At 41.3% G+C, this 22,416-nt stretch overlaps 1 protein-coding gene across 1 annotated transcript in view; it reads left to right on the top strand.

Moving 5' to 3' along the window:
* Positions 1 to 22,416, top strand: part of St8sia6 (ST8 alpha-N-acetyl-neuraminide alpha-2,8-sialyltransferase 6) — a 182,351-nt gene that overhangs the window by 29,445 nt on the left and 130,490 nt on the right. The window lies entirely within an intron of this gene.

Here is a 22,416-nt window from a genome sequence, read left to right as displayed (position 1 = left end):
ATCTGGGTTCTTTCCAGCTTCTGGCTATTATAAATAAGGCTGCGATGAACATAGTGGAGCACGTGTCTCTTTTATATGTTGAGGCATCTTTTGGGTATATGCCCAAGAGGGGTATAGCTGGATCATCAGGCAGTTCAATGTCCAATTTTCTGAGGAACCTCCAGACTGATTTCCAGAATGGTTTTACCAGTCTGCAATCCCACCAACAATGGAGGAGTGTTCCTCTTTCTCCACATCCTCGCCAGCATCTGCTGTCACCTGAGTTTTTGATCTTAGCCAATCGCACTGGTGTGAGGTGAAATCTCAGGGTTGTTTTGATTTGCATTTCCCTTATGACTAAAGATGTTGAACATTTCTTTAGGTGTTTCTCAGCCATTCGGCATTCCTCAGCTGTGAATTCTTTGTTTAGCTCTGAACCCCATTTTTTAATAGGGTTATTTGTTTCCCTGCGGTCTAACTTCTTGAGTTCTTTGTATATTTTGGAAATAAGGCCTCTATCTGTTGTAGGATTGGTAAAGATCTTTTCCCAATCTGTTGGTTGCCGTTTTGTCCTAACCACAGTGTCCTTTGCCTTACAGAAGCTTTGCAGTTTTATGAGATCCCATTTGTCGATTCTTGATCTTAGAGCATAAGCCATTGGTGTTTTGTTCAGGAAATTTTTTCCAGTGCCCATGTGTTCCAGATGCTTCCCTAGTTTTTCTTCTATTAGTTTGAGTGTGTCTGGTTTGATGTGGAGGTCCTTGATCCACTTGGACTTAAGCTTTGTACAGGGTGATAAGGATGGATCGATCTGCATTCTTCTACATGTTGCCCTCCAGTTGAACCAGCACCATTTGCTGAAAATACTATCTTTTTTCCATTGGATGGTTTTGGCTCCTTTGTCAAAAATCAAGTGACCATAGGTGTGTGGGTTCATTTCTGGGTCTTCAATTCTATTCCATTGGTCTATCTGTCTGTCTCTGTACCAATACCATGCAGTTTTTATCACTATTGCTCTGTAATACTGCTTGAGTTCAGGGATAGTGATTCCCCCTGAAGTCCTTTTATTGTTGAGGATAGCTTTAGCTATCCTGGGTTTTTTGTTATTCCAGATGAATTTGCAAATTGTTCTGTCTAACTCTTTGAAGAATTGGATTGGTATTTTGATGGGGATTGCATTGAATCTGTAGATTGCTTTTGGTAAAATGGCCATTTTTACCATATTAATCCTGCCAATCCATGAGCATGGGAGATCTTTCCATCTTCTGAGGTCTTCTTCAATTTCTTTCCTCAGTGTCTTGAAGTTCTTATTGTACAGATCTTTTACTTGCTTGGTTAAAGTCACACCGAGGTACTTTATATTATTTGGGTCTATTATGAAGGGTGTCGTTTCCCTAATTTCTTTCTCGGCTTGTTTCTCTTTTGTATAGAGGAAGGCAACTGATTTATTTGAGTTAATTTTATACCCAGCCACTTTGCTGAAGTTGTTTATCAGCTTTAGTAGTTCTCTGGTGGAACTTTTGGGATCACTTAAATATACTATCATGTCATCTGCAAATAGTGATATTTTGACCTCTTCTTTTCCGATCTGTATCCCTTTGATCTCCTTTTGTTGTCTGATTGCTCTGGCTAGAACTTCAAGAACTATATTGAATAAGTAGGGAGAGAGTGGGCAGCCTTGTCTAGTCCCTGATTTTAGTGGGATTGCTTCAAGTTTCTCTCCATTTAGTTTAATGTTAGCAACTGGTTTGCTGTATATGGCTTTTACTATGTTTAGGTATGGGCCTTGAATTCCTATTCTTTCCAGGACTTTTATCATGAAGGGGTGTTGAATTTTGTCAAATGCTTTCTCAGCATCTAATGAAATGATCATGTGGTTCTGTTCTTTCAGTTTGTTTATATAATGGATCACGTTGATGGTTTTCCGTATATTAAACCATCCCTGCATGCCTGGGATGAAGCCTACTTGATCATGGTGGATGATTGTTTTGATGTGCTCTTGAATTCGGTTTGCCAGAATTTTATTGAGTATTTTTGCGTCGATATTCATAAGGGAAATTGGTCTGAAGTTCTCTTTCTTTGTTGTGTCTTTGTGTGGTTTAGGTATAAGAGTAATTGTGGCTTCGTAGAAGGAATTTGGTAGGGCTCCATCTGTTTCAATTTTGTGGAATAGTTTGGATAATATTGGTATGAGGTCTTCTATGAAGGTTTGATAGAATTCTGCACTAAACCCGTCTGGACCTGGGCTCTTTTTGGTTGGGAGACCTTTAATGACTGCTTCTATTTCCTTAGGAGTTATGGGGTTGTTTAACTGGTTTATCTGTTCCTGATTTAACTTCGATACCTGGTATCTGTCTAGGAAATTGTCCATTTCCTGAAGATTTTCAAATTTTGTTGAATATAGGTTTTTATAGTAAGATCTGATGATTTTTTTAATTTCCTCCGAATCTGTAGTTATGTCTCCCTTTTCATTTCTGATTTTGTTAATTTGGACACACTCTCTGTGTCCTCTCGTTAGTCTGGCTAAGGGTTTATCTATCTTGTTGATTTTCTCAAAGAACCAACTTTTGGTTCTGTTGATTCTTTCTATGGTCCTTTTTGTTTCTACTTGGTTGATTTCAGCTCTGAGTTTGATTATTTCCTGCCTTCTACTCCTCCTGGGTGTATTTGCTTCTTTTTGTTCTAGAGCTTTTAGGTGTGCTGTCAAGCTGCTGACATATGCTCTTTCCTGTTTCTTTCTGCAGGCACTCAGCGCTATGAGTTTTCCTCTTAGCACAGCTTTCATTGTGTCCCATAAGTTTGAGTATGTTGTATCTTCATTTTCATTAAATTCTAAAAAGTTTTTAATTTCTTTCTTTATTTCTTCCTTGACCAGGTTATCATTGAGTAGAGCATTGTTCAATTTCCACGTATATGTGGGCATTCTTCCCTTATTGTTATTGAAGACCAGTTTTAGGCCGTGGTGGTCCGATAGCACGCATGGGATTATTTCTATCTTTCTGTACCTGTTGAGGTCCGTTTTTTGACCAATTATATGGTCAATTTTGGAGAAAGTACCATGAGGAGCTGAGAAGAAGGTATATCCTTTTGCTTTAGGATAGAATGTTCTATAAATATCCGTTAAGTCCATTTGGCTCATGACTTCTCTTAGTCTGTCTACATCACTGTTTAATTTCTGTTTCCATGATCTGTCCATTGATGAGAGTGGGGTGTTGAAATCTCCCACTATTATTGTGTGAGGTGCAATGTGTGTTTTGAGCTTTAGTAAGGTTTCTTTTACATATGTAGGTGCCCTTGTATTTGGAGCATAGATATTTAGGATTGAGAGTTCATCTTGGTTGATTTTTCCTTTGATGAATATGAAGTGTCCTTCCTTATCTTTTTTGATGACTTTTAGTTGGAAATTGATTTTATTTGATATTAGAATGGCTACTCCAGCTTGCTTCTTCTGACCATTTGCTTGGAAAGTTGTTTTCCAGCCTTTCACTCTGAGGTAGTGTCTGTCTTTGTCTCTGAGGTGTGTTTCCTGTAGGCAGCAGAATGCAGGGTCCTCGTTGCGTATCCAGTTTGTTAATCTATGTCTTTTTATTGGGGAGTTGAGGCCATTGATATTGAGAGATATTAAGGAATAGTGCTTATTGCTTCCCGTTATATTCATATTTGATGTGAGGTTATGTTTGTGTGCTTTCATTCTCTTTGTTTTGTTGCCAAGACGATTAGTTTCTTGCTTCTTCTAGGGTATAGCTTGCCTCCTTATGTTGGGCTTTACCATTTATTATCCTTTGTAGTGCTGGATTTGTAGAAAGATATTGTGTAAATTTGGTTTTGTCATGGAATATCTTGGTTTCTCCATCAATGTTAATTGAGAGTTTTGCTGGATACAGTAATCTGGGCTGGCATTTGTGTTCTCTTAGGGTCTGTATAACATCAGTCCAGGATCTTCTGGCCTTCATAGTTTCTGGCGAGAAGTCTGGTGTGATTCTGATAGGTCTCCCTTTATATGTTACTTGACCTTTTTCCCTTACTGCTTTTAATATTCTTTCTTTATTTTGTGCGTTTGGTGTTTTGACAATTATGTGACGGGAGGTGTTTCTTTTCTGGTCCAATCTATTTGGAGTTCTGTAGGCTTCCTGTATGTCTATGGGTATCTCTTTTTTTAGGTTAGGGAAGTTTTCTTCTATGATTTTGTTGAAGATATTTACTGGTCCTTTGAGCTGGGAGTCTTCACTCTCTTCTATACCTATTATCCTTAGGTTTGTTCTTCTCATTGAGTCCTGGATTTCCTGTATGTTTTGGACCAGTAGCTTTTTCCGCTTTACATTATCTTTGACAGTTGAGTCAATGATTTCTATGGAATCTTCTGCTCCTGAGATTCTCTCTTCCATCTCTTGTATTCTGTTGGTGAAGCTTGTATCTACAGCTCCTTGTCTCTTCTTTTGGTTTTCTATATCCAGGGTTGTTTCCATGTGTTCTTTCTTGATTGCTTCTATTTCCATTTTTAATTCCTTCAACTGTTTGATTGTGTTTTCCTGGAATTCTTTCAGGGATTTTTGCGATTCCTCTCTGTAGGCTTTTACTTGTTTATTAATGTTTTCCTGTGCTTCCCTAAGTGTGTTCAGGTCTTTCCTGAAGTCCTCCAGCATCATGATCAAATATGATTTTGAAACTAGATCTTGCTTTTCTGGTGTGTTTGGATATTCCATGTTTGTTTTGGTGGGAGAATTGGGCTCCGATGATGGCATGTAGTCTTGGTTTCTGTTGCTTGGGTTCCTGCGCTTGCCTCTCGCCATCAGATTATCTCTAGTGTTACTTTGTTCTGCTATTTCTGACAGTGGCTAGACTGTCCTATAAGCCTGTGTGTCAGGAGTGCTGTATACCTGTTTTCCTCTCTTTCAGTCAGTTATGGGGACAGAGTGTTCTGCTTTCGGGCGTGTAGTTTTTCCTCTCTACAGGTCTTCAGCTGTTCCTGTGGGCCTGTGTCTTGAGTTCACCAGGCAGCTTTCTTGCAGCAGAAAATTTGGTCTTACCTGTGGTCCCGAGGCTCAGGTTTGCTCGTGGGGTGCTGTCCAGGGGCTCTCTGCAGCGGCAGCAACCAGGAAGACCTGTGCCGCCCCTTCCGGGAGCTTCAGTGCACCAGGGTTCCAGATGGTCTTTGGCTTTTTCCTCTGGCGTCCGAGATGTGTGTGCAGGGAGCAGTCTCTTCTGGTTTCCCAGGCCTGTCTGCCTCTCTGAAGGTTTAGCTCTCCCTCCCACGGGATTTGGGTGCAGAGAACTGTTTATCCGGTCTGTTTCCTTCAGGGTCCGGCGGTGTCTCCGGCAGGGGTCCTGCCGCTCCTGGGCCCTCCCCCACGGGAGCCCAGAGGCCTTATACAGTTTCCTCTTGGGCCAGGGATGTGGGCAGGGGTGAGCAGTGTTGGTGGTCTCTTCCGCTCTGCAGCCTCAGGAGTGCCCACCTGACCAGGCGGTTGGGTCTCTCTCTCACCGGGTCTGGGAGCAGAGAGCTGCTGCCTGGGAGCAGAGAGCTGCTGCCTTAAAGTTTTAATGATATTAGGAAACTTATTTTTAGAACGTCGAGTTTTCTCGTGGCTTGTGAAGGATCTCTGCAGATCATTTCATTTCACAAGCATACTGAGATATTAATTCCAGATTCAAAAGACATTATCGTGAAAAGAACTAAGCATGAGGCATTTATGTATCGTAAATCTTCAACATTAGATGTTTATTTTACCATTTTCATTAGAACATGCTACCAAATTCATTTACAGCTACCAAAGTTTTGATTTTGGGGAAACAAATTCAGGGAAGTCCTTCATTAAAATGGTCATGATTTCACTTCAATCGTGGCAGGAAATTAGATTTTCTCACATTGAACCATCCTTGAATCATGCAAATAAACACGGTTCTGGCTTGGAAATCTCGGGGATTTATGGTATCATTGCAAAGTGGGTACCATTTTTATTAGCTCCATTTTTTAAACATAAAGATATTGAAAACTTTCACAACAGGAATGGAATGGCTCAGATAGGAACCCAGAGAAAATACCTTGCAACTTCTTTCCCAGCTTGAGGATTTTGCCTCTTTTCCTGGTGTTTCATTTGGGGTATTTGCATGTGAATTTGTGTTCTCTCTCAGTGGCTCAGGTTTCTGTGCTAGTGTGAGATATGAGGGATGAGGAACCTTCACATCACAAGTCCTGGGACTTCACTGGAGTGAGTTTAAATGAGGCACAGGTGAAGATGAAGAGTCAGACCTTACTTTGCATAGTAAGGTCAGGGTGATTGGAAGTAACATGGGCTCGTACATTTGGGGAATGCTTAGAACCTTTAAGTCAGTGGAAGGCACATATCATTAGTACACTGTTAGCTAAAAGCAAGCAGACTTTGACCATTGGAGAACCCCCAAGGTAGGTTTTCAAGAGGAGACCATCAGTTCCAGCTGCAGTGAATTCTGGTCCAACGTTGTATTTCTTGGGGTAAAGAGCTGTACAGAGGAATCCATCATTAGATGGAATGACCAAGTGGCCTGTGCAAATATCAAGATTACTGTTGAAATGAGAGGGCCTTTGAGGCTGTCTTGGGAATGTTTGAGAGGGTTATTCAAGAATCTTGAACACTCAAGAGTCCTTGCCAGTGCTGTCTAACACGTGGTCTATGGATTACATGGGACCTAAGATGCAGATCAACACAAAATCTTGACCCTTGACCCTTGACCCTTGACCCTTGCTTAAAATGAGAGCGAGAGAGAGGTTCCCATGTCCTCAAAGGTAATTGTGGATGGCAGCATCATGTCTCAATGTTAGAAAGCTAGATACATCTGCTCTTTTGACAAGATTGAACACATTCACATGCTTAAGCCTGCCAGGTACAGCTCCTTCCCACTGCTAAGAGAGAGAGAGAGAGAGAGAGAGAGAGAGAGAGAGAGAGAGAGAGAGAGAGAGAGCAGCTTCCCCTTGGCCCATTCACTACAAAGTCTTCAAAGGTAGATATGAACACCATAGTATCTTGTAGATCTGCCCTCCCCTTCCTCACTGACTTCCGATCTATTATAAGGGTCAGGCCACAGCATGCCCAGAGCAAGACAATGTACAGCTGGGGAGGTGCTGACCACTAACGGTGGTCCAGCATGCCAGCGGCGCTCATACGAGTTTGGATTCCAAAAGTGCAGGGGCGGGTGAGGCAGAATACAAATCTGAAGAAGGTAGAATTTTTTGTTAAAGAACAATCTTCCGTGAACCGAAGTCTGATCTAGGGACATGGCACACTGTAGGACACCTGTCACTCATTCTTGTGCAGCCTAAAAAATGTAACGTGTAACAAGAGGTGACGGCGAAGCAGCAGGCTTCCCTCTGGCAGGTAATCCTCAGGCACATGCTAAGAGGTTCATCTGAGACTCCCCAGCCTGGGTCACTCACACAGAGTCTAACTTGATGATGTATTTTTGTACTGGCTTGCTTTCTTCTGCTTTTCTTCCTTCAGGTCTTTTATTAAAAATCTCCTTTCTCATGGAGATATATATTTTAAAAAGCTACTGCACAAAAGGCACTTGTCTCAGCTCTGCTCTCAGACGTGGGAGAAAGACCCAGGGCTGGTGAAGACAGCTTATTGTTTAGAGGGGAAAAAAAGGTTCCTCAGACCAACCTAATGTCCTTAGCTTTTAGTGTTTGTTTAGGATGCTGTATTTCACATTACCCAAGCTTATTCTGACATATTTTATGAGTCCAAGTTGAATGCTTGACCTGTTGCTTTTCAATGGTGAATTTCAATATAAACATTCAAATGTAACATCTCCCTGCTTTCCTGAAACTTAATATGTTCTTTTTATGACTGGTTTTGTTGAACCATTTCTAACCTTAATTAAGATGATTTCTCTGACTTACGAATTATTAGACAACACATTCAAGAATGAGGGTAGTTTTATTAATATTTGAAAATTAGCTTATATGTTTCCTGATACGGAGCTCTATTATCTATCAATCTATCCCCATTATCTGTCTATCATCTCTCTAGATATATACATGCTTCTGATTTGTTGGGTTTGTTTTAGAAGCTGAAACATGGCTAGCTTAAGAAAAATGTGTTCTTTTTACGTTGTATTGAGAAATCCTTGGTTTTACACACACACACACACACACACACACACACACACTATATATATATATATATATATAATATATATATTATATATGTATGTATGTATGTATGTATGTATGTATGTATGTATATAGTCTCCTTGAGAAAGGAGAGTGTTGACTCTGTGAAGCCTGTTTTGTGTGGTTTGAATTTGTATTGTTTGTTGTGTGGTACGCATTCAGTATCATTATCTCCACTCAATAAGCTGTGTCTCTCATTGGAGAGACCTCTTTTTTTTCCTCATTGCGCTCTTCACCCCTGTGTCTGTTTGAGCTTTTTCTTTTAGGTAGCAAACCCTTTATATATCATTTTAAAGACAATGCCTGCCTTATATCTAATTTTATTTCTATTTATTTAGACTGCAGATTTCTCAGCTTTAACTGGCAATCCTACTTTATTTACATCCACACAATAACCGCTCTATTTAGATTCATTTATGCCATCTTTTTGTGCTTTGAAAATCCCTTCTCTGCCTGCCTTTTCTGTCTTCTTCTGAATGGATTGAGTTTCCTTTGAGCGCATTCTCTCCTATGTTGTTTTAAAAGTCACTTAAGACTGTTTTCGTCAGATGCCTTAGCATTGCAGATGTGCGTGTTTGAGGTGTAAAGGTCACTACTTTCTTGGCTCACACGGTGCGTGTTGTGACTCCGCGTGCACAGGCACATGGCTTTCCTCTGCTGCACTTCAGCCCCCACTTTATGGTTTCCTGTACAGATCAGTGATTATTCTTTTCTTGTAGTCCATTATTACTATTTACCACTGTCCGTATCTAGTGTTTTTTAAATCTCCTCTTCTTCTGGGGTCAGCTTCATTTCTCCTGGCATAATCGTGTCATGGTTTCTCTTTCCATCTGGGGTTGTCTCCCTGCTGCTGGTTTGCACTCCACTGCTCTTCCTCTCACCTCTGTCCCCTAGTTCCTTTGTTCCGTCCAGAATTCCTATTACACAGACAATGAACTGTGCTAGATTAAAGGCAGGTCTGGAGAGATGGCTCAGCCGTGAAGAGCACTGACTGCTCTTCCAAAGGTCCTGAGTTCAATTCCCAGAAACCACATGGGGGCTCACAATCATCTGTAATGGCGTCCGATGCCCTCTTGTGGTGTCTGAAGACAGTGACAACAGTGTTCTCCCATCCATTAAAAAAAAAATCTTTACAAAAGGAATAAAAGAGATAGCTGGCCAGATGTGGGGACTTATATAATTAGTTAAACACAGTAGACAAAGAGTTGGCCTTGTTTTGGAGGTAGAGTCTAAGACGTTTGTAGCTTCTTCATGGGCTTCTCTGAATGCTGTTCTTGGAGACCATGAGCCTCTGTGTAAGGAGTCTGGCTCTCCCATGATGCTCATGCCTACAGTGGCTGGCAGTACTTGCTGAGACATGCTTTTCAGCTCTCTGCACACTGAAATTGTACTGGACCCTGCAGGTCATGCATGCCACCATGTGAAACAGTATCATCTACCCATCGGCTGCCTGATTTCTGGCCCACAGCCTATTTATTTAGACATAATAAGCTAGTTACTGTTTTAAACCACTAGATGTTCAGTGGAGTGCTGTACCACAGTTGATGGCAGTGGCTTATAGGTTCTTACTCAGTTTTTTTCTCAGGGGGATTGGCTTTTTATTCATTTTTTTCCCATCTCTTGCCCAGTGTGGTGAGCAACCTGGCCAGCAGGGCCCCCAAGATCTGCAGAGCGACAACTTCCCATGTATGCATGCATGCATGTATGTATATTATGTGAGTGCTTGGTGCCCAGAGAAGCCAGAAGAGGGCAGCAGATCCCCTGGAACTAGAGTTACAGAGGGTCATGGTCATCATGTGAACGTGAAACTGAACCTGGATTCTCTCAAAGAGCAAACTGTCTTTTAATCTGCTGAGTCATTGTTTTAGCATTCTTTTCAGAAGAGGTCTTGTTATACAGCTCAGTGTAGACTGTAACTTATTCTATACTCCAGATTGTCCTCTAATTCATGATCCTCCTGCCCCAGATACTCCTAGTGCTGCGGTTATAACAGCATACATTATACTTGATAAATTTTGATTTTTGTTCTTGTATTTTGTAAAGCATTCCTAAATGTATGAGATCCACATAGAATGTTTACACAGACATTATCTCTTTTAATCTTTTTCTTTAGTAAAATAGCTGCTGCTTCTTTGACTGATAATCTTTGATGGATTGATATATATATATATCAATATATATATATATTATCAATATATATATATAATGGGTTGATCATATATATTAACCTGAGAGAAGAGGAGAGCAGCCCGTGCTCCTTCACACTGTCGTTCACTCTTTTACGTTCATCCTCTTTATTATGCACCATCAAGTGGAATTTTCTTTCCAAAACATTGCATCTACACATCTGGCATTTACATAGCCATATTCCAGGGGAATGGGGACAGGGTTTCATGTAGTCCAGGAGGGTTTCAAACTTCCATGCAGGTGAATATGACATAAACTTCTGACCCTTTGCCTCCATCTCCTGAGTGCTGGGGCTATAGGCATGAGCTACCAAATCTGGTTTTATGAGGCGTCGAGGGTCACACTGGGCTCGTGTCTGTTAGACAAGCACTCTGCCAACCGGGCTCCACCCCAAGCCCTTCGGTAGCCATTTTAAAAGAGATCCCGATGTTTCCACAGTTGAAGTCTGTTATTTATTCTTAACCCTACACAAAGATTACCTATTGCTTGAATTGTTTACAATCAAGACTTCTTCATCGTGAATTCCCGTCACTGGTAAGTTAACAGTAGAGGTGCATTCTGGGAACAGCCTCACTGGGCAATTTTGTTAGGTGGAAACATAAACTCAAATGGTTTATTCTACAGCAATGCACCTATGCTTTGTGATATGGCGTATCTCCTGCACTGAATAACGTATATGCTTTTAACAAGGTGACACACATTTGTGAATTGAGCACAGAAAATGTACAATAAAAAAATAGATGATAGAGATTTAGAATTTTTCCTATAAACTGTAGGACCAAGTTGGTATATCTGGTCCATTGATGGCTGAACCTTCTTGTATGACTGACTGAGTTATTTTGACTCGTATTATATAGTTGGGTTAGAACTCAGGTTGATTTTCTTTTTGTGAGAGACGCACATGGATGTCACCTCCTGAGCATTTGAACACTTGAAATCATTTTAAAGTTTCGTGCAGAAACATAACTGCTTTTACTTATGAAGATTATCATCGGATAGTATAGAATTTCAAGCTAAGTGGCCTATGCTATAAACCTGTATGTAAACAGCCAAGTATGGAGAAATATAGCTACAATCTCGGGGTATGTGGGGCTGAGACAGAAGTATTTCAAGTTCAAGGTCATTCTGGGATACTCAGCAAGAGCCTGTTTTTAATGTCAGGCCATACCAGCCCAAATAAAACAGAACAAAGCCTAACAACAAGGAAACAATTTTGCTCCTTTTGTGCCTGCCGTTACCTGGACGAAGGCATAGGCAGATCAGTTCAGCCTTACTTTTTCTGTCTGGATACCTTTAGGATCAAAGTTACTTGTTTTTTTATTAAAATTTCCAGTAACACTGTGAGTTCACTTGATAAGTACAGAACAAGAGAATAGAAGGCTTCAATGAGACCTCAATTTTGGTCTCCAGAAAGTTTCCAATGTTTATTTTTTTTTCCATCTTTATTAACTTGGGTATTTCTTATTTACATTTCGATTGTTATTCCCCTTCCCGGCTTCCGGGCCGACATCCCCCTAACCCCTCCCCTTCGCCCTCCCCTTCGATATGGGTTTTCCCCTCCCCATCCTCACCCCATTACCGCCCTCCCCCCAACAATCACGTTCACTGGGGGTTTAGTCTTAGCAGGACCAAGGGCTTCCCCTTCCACTGGTGCTCTTACTAGGATATTCATTGCTACCTATGAGGTTAGAGTCCAGGGTCAGTCCATGTATAGTCTTTGGGTAGTGGCTTAGTCCCTGGAAGCTCTGGTTGCTTGGCATTGTTGTTCATATGGGGTCTCATGCCTCTTCAAGCTCTTTCAGTCCTTTCTCTGATTCTTTCAACGGGGGTCCCGTTCTCAGTTCAGTGGTTAATGATGGTATTCACCTATGTATTTGCTGTATTCTGGCTGTGTCTCTCAGGAGAGATCTACATCCGGTTCCTGTCGGCCTACACTTCTTTGCTTCATCCATCTTGTCTAATTGGGTGGCTGTATATGTATGGGCCACATGTGGGGCAGGCTCTGAATGGGTGTTCTTCCTGCCTCTGTTCTACACTTTGCCTCCCTATTCCTTCCCAAGGGTATTCTTGTTCTCCTTTTAGAGAAGGAGTGAAGCATTCACATTTTGCTCATCCTTCTTGAGTTTCATGTGTTCTGTGCATCTAGGGCAATTCAAGCATTTGGGCTAACAGTCACTTATCAATGAGTGCATACATGTGTGTTTTTCTGTGATTGGGTTACCTCACTCAGGATGATATTTTCCAGTTCCATCCATTTGCCTATGAATTTCATAAAGTCATTTTTTTGGATAGCTGAGTAATATTCCATTGTGTAGATGTACCACATTATCTGTATCCATTCCTCTGTTGAAGGGCATCTGGGTTCTTTCCAGCTTCTGGCTATTACAAATAAGACTGCTATGAACATAGTGGAGCACGTGTCTTTGTTATATGTTGGGGCATCTTTTGGATATATGCCCAAGAGAGGTATAGCTGGTCTCAGGTAGTGCAATGTCCAATTCTCTGAGGAACCTCCAGACTGATTTCCAGAGTGGTTGTACCAGTCTGCAATCCCACCAACAATGGAGGAGTGTTCCTCTTTCTCCACATCCTCACCAGCATTTGCTGTCACCTGAGTTTTTGATCTTAGCCATTCTGACTGGTATGAGGTGGAATCTCAGGGTTGTTTTGATTTGCATTTCCCTTATGACTAAACATGTTGAACATTTCTTTAGGTGTTTCTCAGCCATTTGGCATTCCTCTGCTGTGAATTCCTTGTTTAGCTCTGAACCCATTTTTGATAGGGTTATTTGTCTCCTTGCAGTCTAACTTCTTGATTTCTTTGTATATTTTGGATATAAGCCCTCTATCAGTTGTAGGATTAATAAAGATCTTTTCCCAATCTGTTGGTTGCTGTTTTGTCCTAACAACAGTGTCCTTTGCCTTACAGAAGTTTTGCAGTTTTATGAGATCCCATTTGTCGATTTTTCGATTATGATCTTAGAGCATAAGCCATCCAATGTTTATTTTTTAATGTTTAGTTTTAAGGAATCATCTAGTACCTATACACTTATATTTAGTATCTATTTCCAGCGCGTCTGTTTCCCTCCTTTCATTAATGCATTTCTCTCTCTCTCTCTCTCTCTCTCTCTCTCTCTCTCTCTCTCTCTCTCTCTCTCTCTCTCTCTCTCATGCTTTGAGTATGTGATGGTCCCTATTCTAATACCTATGATGCTGGTTCAGATTATGCCATAAAAGTTCTTCTTCTGAGATTTCCATGATAATTCTGAGCATCACAGTGGTGGTTTGATACTGTCATTGCTTCACTTGGTATGCCCTTATGTTGCTTTATAAGCGCATCTCTGCGTTCACGTTGTTTCTTCAGAGTCTCTGGAAGAGTGTTCACATCCTATTGTTTATCTGGGGATAATCAATTGGTTGCTGCTTAAGTTTTCTTCTGAACTCTCTTAGAATAAATCTTTTTCCAACATACCTCATTAATTTACATCTTCTGGTTAAATATTTTTTCTTTTATCATAGACGGCAGGAATTTTGAATGTTGTTTTTCTTTGTTCACTTATCCTTGACAAAAGTCATGTCTGTTTCTTTCTGCAGCTTTCCAAGAGTAATACAAATAAGAAAAGCCTGGGCAGAGTTCATTTGGTATAAGTTGATTTTGTTTGAGGTGCTTATGTTGGATTATTTTTTGTTTTGTTTTATTACTGTCTGCTTAGGGCTTAGATTGCAAAGAATGCATAGGTGGGGAAGAAAAATTTCTGGACATAATCTCTGTATCCCCAACCATTGGTCTTCAATCAGTTGCACTAACTGGGCAATTTCTGGCCCTGAAGACCCTAGAATTAGCCAGGATCCCGGGATTTTGTATGAAAGCCAACAACAATTCAAAGGTCGACCTTGTTTGAATACAGGGAATAGTGCTATTTTTCTACAGTAAATGTTGAGACACCCACTTATGTTAGCATATAACTTGAGCACAGACCTGTGCATAATATCAGTGGCGGCAGCAAAAGTGGCATAGTTCCTCATTGTCACTGGCAGCAATGCCAGGGAGTCAGTTTTAGAGACTTCTGCCCAAGAAAACACAGAATCCTTTGATTTGTTGCAGATAAGAGTGTCAGGACAAGGCAGAGTAAAACCACATTTGCAGCTTCTTGAGGAGATCAGGGTGTAGAGCATGAAGATAAAGAAGAGTTCAAGAACGACAAAGATCCAGCATCACTATGGACTTTTTGAAAGAGAGTCCCAGCTTGTTTTTACAGCAGCTGTATATGATCCTGTAACTGTCTCAGGTTTAAGGCTCAGACAATATAATTTACAGCAAAATTTAAAGGTTAAAGATTTCTGCATTGTAATCAAAGTTGTAATGTGGGTTTATAAGGAGTGTGGTCCAGAATAAGGAAAGAGAAGTTATGCTAACAAAGTCAAGATTGTAGATAATTTTGATAGTGTCTTAAACACAGTTTCTCTGTTATCTTCAACATCTCTGGGGTGTCGATAGGAACCACAGTGTCTTCTGGCTTGTTCCGTGGTGTTTGATATTTCCTGACTGTTAGAAAATCTCATCTTCAGAGGAAGAACCTCCTGCCCCCTTCATGCTGCACCTTACTCTTTGGTCTTAATAACTGTGGCCCTGTTCCCCATCTGTCTGGAAGGCCATTGATAGGTAACCATGTGAACCTTATGAAACCACTATTTAGTCAGAGGCTTTCTGATAAGAAACAAGCACATACTATTGTCCTTTTCCACAGGAGCCATTCTAAAGAGCCTGTCAAGCACCAGGACAGGAAGCATGCCTGGGGAAAGGCTGTCTGTCGTAGGGGCAGTCATAGTATAAGGTCTGCCTGGAGTGTCTATCAGAGTGAAGATCTCTCATACTGATCTCCTGCCTATGAACACCTACTGAAACTGTGCTCTTCCTGGGTCTTCTATCTTCTTCACTCTGCTCTGTGTGTCTTCTCTGAATTCTTTCAAGGGAGATCATGAGTGCTGGGGAGTCAAAGAGAGCCACAGTGAGATCTTAGCTGACAGATTAACTTTACCAGGAGTCACAGCTTTTCTCCCCAAGATGCACATAAATGATGTTCACCATCTCTCAAAAGCCTGCCTGGAGGAGGAAGGCAACAAGCCCCCAGTGAGGCCAGCTTGAATAGCCAAGACACGGCACAGACACGACACAGAGGAACTCTAGATTCCTCATTATTACACTGAAGCTTACACCCCTGAGGTGAAGGTCAAATCCTGCAATAACACACGGAATGCATGAAGTTGTGCCTAGAATTATATGTAACAGTGTTTGTGAGAAAGCCTGTATTATAAAATTGACCCTGGAAGTCTGATATGACATTAGACCTACTGTTTTCAGTCGAGCTGTTATTTGAGCTTCTTCATTTTCTCCCTGCTCTGGCCTGCTCCTCCCTTGGAAGCATGTGTGTGGTTTACTAACACCAGTCTTAGTCCAGATATTGCCCACTAGTCTGTGTTCATCCATTTCCCTGTTTTAGAGCACAGGAGCCTAGAAGATGTCTGGAGGTGACCATTGACCCTGATATCTGGCAATATCAGCCACTACCTCTTATGATGACTGCTGCGTGACCTTTTATTATCAAATTGAATATCATAAGGTTTTGTAAACTTTTCTACATCAGTCCCAGAAACCTGAACACAGAGAGGATGTGCATCTTGAGCTTGACATTGCCCAGTTGGTTTAACCATGTTAGAAAGTCTCAAGATTTTGTGGGATGGGGTCCTGACATAATTTTAATGCTAATGTCATTTGAAGCCATAGTAGGAGAAAAAAATTTTTAAGCAAGACACCTGTGCCCTGCCTCCACATTTTAGCTTTGAAACTGCTTTGCAAAATAAATGATGTTAAGGGGGCTGGAGAGATGGCTCAGTGGTTAAGAGCACTGACTGCTCTTCCAGAGGTCCTGAGTTCAAATCCCAGCAACCACATGGTGGCTCACAACCATCTGTAGTGAGATCCGATGCCCTCTTCTGGTGTGTCTGAAGACAGCTACAGTGTACTTACATATAATAAATAAATCTCTTAAAAAAATAAATGATGTTAATAAGAAGGTAGGCATTTACATCTTGAAGCTGACCCTCAAAATCAATAATGTATTCTATACATTACCTAGCCAAGAAACAGACTTACAAGCAAAGGACACTGCTGGGCTTGGAATGGAGAATTTTATTTTATTTTTCTCTTTTAGAAATAGAGAGAAATATGGAGACCCCAAAATTACTTTTATAACTAAGAGAGGAGGAAACACAGGGTCCAAGGCTCTTCTTCCCAGGAAGGGACTCGTTAGCCTTGGAGTTAAATTTACATATGTCCTTTGTCTCTAGGCTTTCTATAAACTGTGCTCTAACAGAGGCTCACTGTGGGAGGGATTAGAAATATCTTTCTTTATGTCACTCTGTACAGATTTCTGCTTCCTAAGGTTTTTTTCAGCTAGTTAGTTAATTCATTGATTACATCCTTATCATAGCAGTTTCCCCCTCCTTCTTCTCCTTGCAGTCCATTTTACCCCACCCCATCCCTTTGTCCTCTATTTCTCCTCAGAAAAGGGGAGTCTTCCCATGGGTAACCAGCAGCCTCGGCATACCAAGTTACAGTAGACTAGACACATTTCTTCTCTTTAAATCCTGGTTTCTATTCAGGGTCAGCTTTTAAAATATTTTAGTACATTTAAATTTTTCCTTTCATTATTCTCCTTTCAAATATCAATGTCTCGAAATTCTTTCTTTATTTGATATGTTTTTAATTTACATTTCAAATGTTGTCCCCTTTCCTGGTTTCCCCTCAGAAACCTGCTATCTCCCCCTGCTTCTGTGAGAGTGTTCCTCACCCACCTGCCCATTGCTTCCCACTTCCCCACCCTGACGTTCTGCCCCTCCCATTGATGCCCAACAAGGCCATCCTCTGCTACATATGTGGCTGGAGCCATGGGTCCCTCCATGTGTATACTTTGGTTGGTGGTTTAGTCCCTGGGAGCTCTGGGAGCTCTGGTTGGTTGATATTGTTGTTCTTCCTATAGATTGCGAATCCCTTCAGCTCCTTCAGTCCTTTCCCTCACTCCTCCATTGGGGACCCCATTTGCAATTAATGGTTGGCTGCAAGCATCTGCCTCTGTATTTGTCAGGCTCTGGCATCATATTTAGTGTATCTGGTTTTATGTGGAGGTGTTTGATCTACTTGGGTTTTGTGTAGGTGACAAATATGTATCCACTTGCATTCTTCTTCATGCAGACATCCGGTTAGACCAGCACCATTTGTTGAAGATGCGTTCTTTTTTCCAGTGTATACTTCTGGCCCATTTTAAAAGTAAAACAGAGGGACAATGTGCAGTGGGAACATACATAAGTCCAACAGATTTCCCTTTGTACTGGTTTGCATTTCTCTTTTGCCTTTTACGACCTCTCGTTTATTTCAGAGGGCACTGTTTTTGAATTTTAATGTTCCTACATTAAATACATATTTTGTAAAGTAAGTGATGATCCTAATTTTTTGTGTGTAATTTCAGTTACTCTTAAAGTTAGACCAACTTCATTCTTAGAATCCCTTCATATTCTATATTCAATTAGCAGTGGATAAATGTATGCAGTAAGACATGTTTGAAGATGTGTCCCTCTTACATGGTCATTGATTGCTTGAAATGATTTCTGCTTTTATTTATATCCTATGATTTATTGAAAGTATGCAGCCTTGCTTGTACAATTCTTATGAATTTCCTCTCCAAGGAGTACATTTAATGTTATGAATGTGGTATTGTCCTGCCATTCTCACAAATCTTTAATATTGCAAAAACCGATCAGGCAGTCTGGAGACATCAGATACTCCCCTTTCTAGCTAGAAAGGGGAAAATGTCATGTAAATGAGGGTTCCCTGGTGCATCGGCTCTTTATACCTCAAAGCGTTCATTCCTTTTCTTATATTGACGATTCCTATACCCATGGAGATCTCTCCATCTATCTGATGTCTAAATAGATGAAGATAGATATATTTAGTATCATATATATATATATATATATATATATATACATACATATCTCGCATGCACTCACACACATACACACGCATTGTTTAGACAGTTTGTACTTGGTATTTATCTTCATGAATCCTGAAGTCTATGCGTATGGGTAGCTTATACATGTCTAGTTTTCCTTGGTCTGTCTCTTTTGCTGTTGCTTAATGACACTTGTTAGTACTGTATAAAACACATGCCCCAAATAGAAACACTTTCAAGTTTCTGGAATATTTACAATTATTCAAACAACTTTTTAATACGTAAAAATGGCCCAGCATTTTCTTTTCAAAGTCATTTTCTTCAAGTTAAGAATGTTCGGGGGGGGGTGGAAATGAATAGAGAATGGGGAAGATTATATAAGAAGTCAATGTTGGACCTGAGTCAGAATAGTAGGACAGAGAAAGGGAATCAAAATGAAGGGATTCCAGCTGGGGTTGTGCCTCGGGTGCTAACAATGATTGCTGTGCAAGCACGGGGTCCTGAGTTCAGATCTCTAGCACTCAGGTGAATATCTGGGCATGGCCACCCCTGTTCCTGTAACCCCAGCACTATGGGGAATTGAGACAGGAGAATCACTAGGGTCTGCAGATGGGTGAACAATCTAGCTCAAAATACAGTGACATACTGTCTCTAAGAAATATGGCAGAGTGTTAAGGCAGGCCTTCTACCTACACGCGCATGTGTGTACACACCACATAAATACAACACATCTGTGCACACACATAAATGCACACACACAATTTGCATGTGAAAAAGCCAGTGACAGAAGGAAAGAGTGGAAACCTACTACTACTATCAAGAGACAGGACATGCATGTTAGGTGTGATGCTACTCTTGGCTGTGAACTTGACTACATCTAGAATTAACTAACAACACCCCTCCTTAATACCTTTGAGGGGTTTTTGATTAATGTGAAGTAGAAAGATCCACTCCTAATTTGTATCTCTGAGGTAGGAAATTGTAGCTTTAATCAAGATCTTGAGTTGGGAAGACAAACCTTCAATCTAGACCACTTGAAAAGCTGGCAAAACTCATCTCTGGACCACACCTTTTGCTGGAAGCCTAGGTAAGGACATAGGAGAGGGAAACTTTTGCTCTTTGCCTGCTTGCTCTCGCCTTGCTAGGATGTCCATCCCTTCACAGGCACTAAAGTTTACTTCTTTGGGATTCTGGCATGTAATGGAAACCAGCTGAGCTCTCCAGTCTTGTGAACTGAGAAGCTACTGGATTATTGGGTTTTCTAGAGAAGCCTGATTAATACAGTATGTAAACAAATGCAGGAGAAGGCAGGCTCTGTTTAAATGACCCATAAACCATTGCATCTTTTGTAAACTAGAGCCATTAAGCGTCCGACCTGTTCTGTTTTCTGATCTCCCAAAATGTTGTCTTTCTTAACGAACTGTCTTTTTTCTCTGCCTGTTCACACATCCCTGGTCTACTTGCTTGTTCTAAGACACAAGATTCTAGAAATCCCAGAAGATGCCTTCTGGACCCCACTATCCACCTAGAACACACAGATTTGCTGAGTTCTGTCTGCTCACACACTAGTTTGGTACGGAGGCTTGAGCTCAGGTCTGGATTCCTGGTCTTACCATATCCCGTATCTTCCCTGGCAGAGGTCTTGGCGGTCAAACATGCAAGTAGGAAGTTGATAGCTTCTTTGGTGTCAGTGTTCAACTGATAAATAGTATTTATGACTTCATGCTTCTGTAAGTTTCTTGTCTTTCATGACTTAAACGATGGGGGTTTACAGTTCCCAGTGTCAAATTCCCCTTATAAACTCACACTTGGTTCCCCAATTAAAATGGGCTCTTGTAAGTCCCCCGACTGTAGCCACCGGCATGATAGGAAGCAATTCCATTTGCAGCAAAGGATGTTTAAGGAACCCAGTACGGGGGTGATTCTTATAGTTGCCTTGAGCCCTGCTGTGCTGAAGTATTAAACTGTGGTAAATTAGGTGAAATTGCAGCTTCCTGGTGGATGCCTCATGCCCTCTTCCTTTTCTGCAGATTATTGTTAGTGTGAGCTGTCTACACGGAAACACAACTCAGTAGTTCTTCCGAAGCCAGGCAACCCTTCTGTCGCTGGGTCATTCTGCCCCCCCCCCCCCCGCCCCATGCATGTAGGAGTAAACTTCTGACTACGTAGAACTCAATCGCCACTTTGTCTTACTTTCTTAACCTTTGTCCTGGATATTTTTTTATTTATTTTGTTATTCTCTGTGTGTGCACATACACAGGATGTCTGTGCTTGAGTACAGACACATGTGTGCCATTTCCTGTGTGTGGAGGTCGGAGGTCAACCTTTACGAGTTGACTCTTTCCTTCCTCAATGGGCTCAGGGATCAAACTCAAGGTGTTAGGCTTTCAGAGCAAGTGCATTATCTGTGGAGCCCACTTGCTACACATCATTTTAGCACCGTTAGAATGTATCGGCCATTACTAGGTATCATATGCCCCATAAACAACTGAATCCCTAAAAATGTCCCGTCGCGTAATAGCAGCTTTTTTCCTTCTTGGTTAGTAACATTTTCATTATAGAGGTGAGCTGTAGAGAAAAAAAATCATATCTGTAGTCACATTTAACGTCTACTTCCCAATCCTTCTCCTCTTTGAGAATAACATTCGTTTGAAAGTGGTTTCACTTCATCGGCTGCTTACTGATCAACTATGTGTGACCTTCAGGTTCGGTTTTAACCAATTGTTTTTCCAGTAGATACAGATTGGTGTCAGAAACTAGGAATCCTTAAATGTGTGTGGCTGGGGGCGGGGAAACACAGGATGGCAATGGGTATCTTCCGCTCTTGGTCTCTATGGTATTTATGAGATAGGAATATGCTTATATTGGCTGGGAAGAGAGTCTCAGAGATCTCCCGTTCCCCACACTGCCTTTGTGTTGCCTAGAGCCACAGGCTTGGCTACCAGGCCCAGCTGCCTAGCTGTCTGTATGGGTGCTGTAATCTGGGGTCCGGTTGATCCACCTTATCCACGGAGCCACTACTCTGGCTTTTCTAGAGCACTGAGGTTGCTTTTGGAATGATCTCAGCTCTTCTAAAGTAGAACGAATAATCAGAGGAAGTACCCCTTTGACAAATGATGAAGTTTATGCTCTGCTGAAGTATTTCAGGGATCTAGAGTTGCAGATCGAGCAGAGGAAGCCTTGACCAATCTCAGGGGCAGGGGGGCAGATGATGGACTATGCTTGTGAAGCGTAACTCAAGGCTAAAAGAGTTGGGGTAGTTTTCTAAATGAATAATTGGAAAGCCAGATTATATCACCTCATCGTTGGCTCACAGTTGTGCATCAAGTCCTGATCAGTAAATGCGATTCCCGTGAGCTATTCCTCAATGTGATCCGAAGCAAGCGTCCTTTTCCTCGTCAGTTAACAGCTGTTCATAAATACTCTTGCCTGGGTGGATGACACAATGTATTTTTAAAGATCTGGATTGGGTTCAAGATCAGAGTTCCAGCATTGTGAAGTTCATGGTAAGACTGAACTCTTGGTGGACAGCTAGTTGGCCTTTGGCTGTCTCCTCACAAAGTAGTAAGAAAGGAAACTCCTGCCTTCCGTGTGTGTGTGTGTGTGTGTGTGTGTGTGTGTGTGTGTGTGTGTGTGTACAGGTGTGCATGCACGCATGTACAGGAACAAAAGCCAGAGGCTAGTATTGAGCTCTTCTATCACTCTCTACCTTATTGTTTTGCACAGAGTCTCCCACTGAACCTTGACCTGTCTATCGACCTACAGCAACGAGAAAAGAAATATTTTAAATAAATTAATGTCAATGATTTACTTAAACAAAGGATTCATGAATTAGGCAGCACAGGAAACAGAAGGACATCTGCCCAGCAGTGAGTGGGCAGCAAGCTTTTGCTGGGCGGGCACAAAGAGTCTTAGTAGAGTGATCACCTGATTGGCTACATGTAGGTAACTATTGGAATGGTGTGATGAGCTGGCTGCCTATGATTGGTTGATTCATTTTTCTCTTATTGGTGAAATCCTCATGTTCATTATAGTTCCAACTAGGTTCTGTGTTAGGCCAGAATTTAAAATCCAGAGATCACCTCCATTGGC

The sequence above is a fragment of the Rattus norvegicus genome, chromosome 17, assembly GCF_021556685.1.
Source record: "Rattus norvegicus strain SHRSP/BbbUtx chromosome 17, alternate assembly SHRSP_T2T, whole genome shotgun sequence".
NCBI lineage: Eukaryota > Metazoa > Chordata > Mammalia > Rodentia > Muridae > Rattus > Rattus norvegicus.
The sequence above is the reverse complement of the archived record's forward strand: the minus strand, read 5'-3'. Positions and strand labels throughout refer to the sequence as shown.